The following is a 5,652-nucleotide window of genomic DNA, read 5'->3' as shown; positions in this document are numbered from 1 at the left end:
ATCCAACTAATCCTTTGTAAGCGGACTATAATCTATTATAATTAGTCCAACAATATAGAAAAAAAGAAAAGAATTTGAGGTATTAAGTTGTAAGTCAATTTGAGAGACTTTATTAAGTGTTCGAGTTAATGTGATATTCGGCACTTAAATGAATAAGACACAAGAAATGCAACTATGCAGAACATGTTAATCTGCGGGTTGTCAATGGTCCAGCTAGAACAGAATGACCTCTCGCGATCAGGCGTGGTTCTTTGATCTCCCGAAGGGATTTCTCCCAGGTTTCGTTATTGATGTAACGAATTAATTCTGCAATGGAAAGTCGTTTTTATTTTGTTTTTGGATGTTTTTCGGGAATCCATGAAATGGATATCTTTCGCTCCGTTGGAAAAGAAGAAATGATTACTGCATTCAGGGGCGGTACCTTGGTCTGCATTGAGGGTTTTGGTTGCCCGGCACCTCGTCCGGTACTGGTAAACAGCTGCTAAAACAAATTTGTCCGATCGATTTTAGAAGTTCACCACACATTTGATGGGACAAAGCTCCCATTGTCTACATCTTCGAATACAAAGTTCCGGCAGTTTCTTTTCGTTGAAATGGATCTTTTATAAATGAATTTGATAAACTTTTCAGTTCTTACATGTACATCGTATACTGGGCGATTTAGGAATGTCGACAATCTCAATATTTTATAAGAAATTTTACACAGACCAACAAATTAGACTTTAATCTTTTAAAACACTTCCACTGACCCACGTCCACCCCCAGTCGATGAAAACACTAAATATTTAGAGAGAAAATATTGTGACGAATTTTTGACTTTCGCATACTCAATACCGACATGTTTCTTTGTTTTCACGCCTTTCTCGCTAAAGACCCTACTTCATGAATAGAAGAAGTCATTTTACGTGAAAACGTTTTCTTTTTGGTGAAAATATTTTGTATACGATGAGGCATTATTACCTCGATATTTGTGGAAGCCGTATTCCCGAGTTTCGCCAATATTTACCACCATTACAGTCGTGTTTAAGTACGAAGTGCGCGATTGGAGAAAAATATTGGTGCGGTTTTGTCAACATCTTCCCGTGTCTTCTTAACTGTTCCTAAATATTGAAGTCTGTTGGCGAGAATCTAGTGGTTTATTGCCAATGCGTAGCGAGTATAGTACAACTATGTGTACACACGAATTTATCACATGCATCAACAGTGTGAAGTTACAATATGTCTAAAGATTATCATCCAATAAAAGAGAAAACAACAACAATGTGCCGTCGAAGCCGATGCACGGTGTGTCTGGGGGAAACAGTTGGATGACACTTTAAACGCAATAGAATTCTTGCACTAATTTGGCCTAGTTTTGATGAACAATGTAGTATTCGTAAAGGTACATACATTACTCATGAACAATTATAAAAAAAACACGGCTGCCATTTAGCAGACGACGCGGGGGTCAACTACGGATGACAGCACGTCGATTGGGAACACTTCAAAGTGACGCGGCACATACATCATCAAATGTACATGTATGTATGTCCAAATCCACCGGTCGAGACCAGTATGAAAATATTAAAAAGTGTCTCTAAAGTGACTGAAATCCGTCTGGTTCCAAATAGTTACATGTGTGTATACATGTACATGTATATAGAGCAGCAGCAAGAAATTAGTTATGACCGTTCACTGGCTGGAATATCTGGGCAAAGGATGTAGTATTTTGTATGAACACGCATCGACTCTCATTTATACGAACAAATAACGTTATCTCATTCAGCGTATTATTTCACATTATTCTAAACAGCTACTCTCACACCCTGAAACTAGCGGAATGTCATATCAGCCGATCAACCGGCGCACCTTGTTCAAGGCATGTTAGTATATGAAAAGCAAAGAAAGTGCCTCCTGACCAAATATAACTCTTGACCAGCGTCTACAATATTGCTTAATTCCTATTCATTTTCCATATTGACCATTCCACGAAACAATCGCCATGTCCAACCCAAGTCCTTCAGAAAACACACAACTGTTTAATTCACAAACAGCTGATTAATATTTCACATGGTATTTTTGTAGGAGCCCGTGGCCGGTATGGATTTTGACAAAGATCCAATGAGTTTCCAGTCTCCGTATTGACGTTGGTTTAGATCGATAGCGAAATGGGTGATGAGGTAACCATGAAAGCCGCGGGAAAACAATAGCATTGGCCATGAATTGACGAAGCGACGGGTCCACATGGTACCCAAACACCATTATTCACATCATGTTGTAATTAAAGATTAAATGACAAATAAAAAATAAAAATATTCCGGTAACTCGCGCATGTGCCGCAGGAAATAATCATCGATTTTGGATTGGTCGGGATGGTGATGACGTAATCTGTAATTGGTGGCCCGGAGTGATGGATGTCAAAATGGACTGCTGCTTTCCCACTCCTTCTTGCTGAAAGTTACTTCATCGCGGACGTGCTCGAAAAGACCTGTTCGAGAAACTAACGACAAAAAAGAGTGAAGAAGAAGAAGAAGAAGATGCATTGTACTCCTTTGAATGTCTGTTTTCAGAAATTTGTACTTGACTTATCAGTCATTGATATGAATGATCAACGCGAAATTCCTTGAATCACAACTGCTTGAACATTTAACCTTTCAAAATCCACATTAACAGAAGAGACACCAGGAACTGGGATCAATGTCTGAAGCTATATTGTCCTTGATTATCGCTAATTCTGCATTCTTACTAAAGTCATACAAATCAGGTTACTGCAAATATTGGTACAATCACGGATCGGGGTACAGAATTTGGAAACTATTTTTCCACTCACAGTGAATTGTAATGGGCTAGTGTTGGTTTGTAGGTGTAAGGATTCTCACGTGTTGACCCCTAATCCGCCATTGTGTGTTTTCCTTTGCCTGCACCTGCATCTTTTGAAATGGATATGATAATCTGAGTACACACCACGCTAACCCCAGCCCAATGCAATCCGCATTTTTTGTCAAAAAGCGCCAAAATTCGCGATAAATTTCCAGGCTTTCTTCTCTGATATTCAACCATTGTTGATCAGTTATTGGTATTTAGTTGCAGATCATGGGTAAAACGTTCAACAAGAATGGAACAATGATATGACGTCACAGAGGGTGACCCATGTGACAATGGCCGCATAACGGTATTAGGTATTTTCATTCAAAATGGATGACCGTGGCCCGGAAATCTTTTGACCATGTGCAAAAGGGCGAGTGCAGCAAAAAGGAAGCTGATTCCGTCACACAAAAAGCAAAACGGAAAACACCTGCATTTCCAAACAATTCCATTTATTTCTGTATTAGTGCGGAAAAGGATGTGACCTTTCACTCAGACTTAATTAACTGGACAGGGGTCAATAATTAATGTTGTTTTAGTAAATTTGATGTTTTGTCCACAATGCTTGATAAACATCTGGACACAATTCCTGAGGCGTTGTTTGTGAATAGCGCCACTTTATACTCGGGATTACCTTTGTTCGCACGTGATTTGAACTGTCGGTGGGACTGGCTGTGTAACCAAAGTAAGACAAGTAATATACCGAGGACCATGAGAGAAAAAGCAGCATCATTTTTGATCATTATTTCAACGAACTGCTCTCTTTGAGAGCTATGAATCAGCGCCGCGGTCGGCGGAAGATCGAACAAAATTTCGAGATTTTGTATCCGGTCATGCGTAACCCGATACAAAATCTGAAAATTTTGCTATGCCGACGTTGGTGTTGAATCAAAGTACTCAATTGAGTATTGTGAAACGCTAGAAATAAGTCAATTTTGTACTGTTTGTGGTTTCGACTCTATCACGAGTGTGTTTTTTCCCCAATGTTTAATTTTTTTCGAAAAACAAAGGAACCATTGTGAGGCAAATGATGTGTAAATAAAATTGTTGTACGACGTGAACTACACACAAGGGCGTAGTGCGTTTAGGGCGCGGTGTTTTAGCAGAGCTAATTAAAACGGTCTTTCAATCAACCATTTCTCTTTCCCAAGAAGCTTACACCAGCTTTCCTTTCGAGCAAAGATAAAACTATTTCATGTTTAAAAAACGAACATTTGGACAATATGGTAACTTGTTTGTACCAAGTTGAACAATAAGTTGTTTTTACCTTCTCTAATCACCGAAAATATTTCGACTTCCCAGGTTGTTAAACCTGCAAAAGTAATCTTATTTTGATAATGTATTTGAATGTTTGGTCTCGAGTTCTGACATGAAGTCAGCCTTAGAGGTGATTTTATCACGTTCTTGAATGAGTTAATTAAAACAGAATATCAAGAATAAAATCCCCTGTCAAAGGAGCTGCATTGGAAAGTCAGATTTAAGTCAGATGAGTCGTTTATAACGAGTATTTTAAGTATTTTGAGCAATACTTGAGTCTCTGTCCCAAAGTTCGGCCCACAGATAACCGCTTGTTCTGTCGAAATCTTTTGTGTACATATTTCCCACGAAAAGCAAAAGCATTTAAGAAAACAGTGTGATGTAAACTCGCGTTCCTGGAGCGTTAGGCAGAAAAGACAGGGACAATTTGACATTATGCCCAGTGTCAACATATTATTTTCAAGTCTTGAATAACTGGGAATTCTTTGGCTTATTGTGCGCATTACCATTGCGGGAGTCAATACAGAGTACACACAACATCAATATGTTACCAACAGCAGTCGACCTCGCGAAATATTTTACCAAAGGTTTTTATCTTTTGACTAATATTTTCCTCTCGTGTTTTGACTTCCGTCTGATAGCTACTGGTTCCTTTGTAACATGCACACAGCGGACTTAACACTGTTTTGATGTTTTAATTCAATATTAATTTTGATAGACTAATGTATAACTTTGAAGACAAGTTAAATAGTATAAACAAGGGCCCCTACGAATTGAGCACTCAGCACAAAATTTGCCATCACTTCGTGGAAAGCAAGGCAATTTCTTGAAAGAACTAAGCGCTGAACACATGTATAACTCATCTGCAAAGAGGAGAGGACTTAAAATACAGCCACACACAGATTTATAAACGCCCTAAACCAAATGATATTTGAAAACAGACTTTATAATATCTTGTTTAGGAAAGAGATCATGACGTTTCCACACTCAAAATATGCGCGATGGGGTTGTCTGGAATTGTTTTTAAAGAACCTTTCATGTCGAAGTGAAGTCACCACAACAGAAATCTGCAAGATCCGTTTGAAAGCTGCAGAAGTGTTGGAGTTGTTCATATCCCTTAACCCTCTATATAACCTCTCTATAATGTCAATGAAGACTAGCATGACTGGTGACACGTCCTCCAGATGATTGACCGAGAGGATTTGGATCAAGTCAGCTGATAACATACAGAAGGACAACATCTGGTTATGGGACAAGGGCACCCTGAACGAGGGTATTTGCTTGCTCTTATACCCTGGGACCACCCGAAAACTGCAGTTGACTGTATAGGCGGAAGCCCCTCTCAGAGTTAGTTCAGCACCAAAAGCTGCATCATGTCCATAATATTCGAACGGAGGGCAGTACGAGTGTTTTGAAATGCATGTTCTTGTGAAATATGCAAGTTTTCTTCTCGAAATTCTTCGCTGTAACGAACACTTTACTCTAACAAAAAATATGTTTGGATCCTTAGTAGTTTGTCGTAGCGAGATTGAACTTAATGAAATGGATGTT

The sequence above is a fragment of the Lineus longissimus genome, chromosome 2 (genome assembly GCF_910592395.1).
Source record: "Lineus longissimus chromosome 2, tnLinLong1.2, whole genome shotgun sequence".
Taxonomy (NCBI): Eukaryota; Metazoa; Nemertea; class Pilidiophora; order Heteronemertea; family Lineidae; genus Lineus; species Lineus longissimus.
This window is presented reverse-complemented; position numbering follows the sequence as displayed.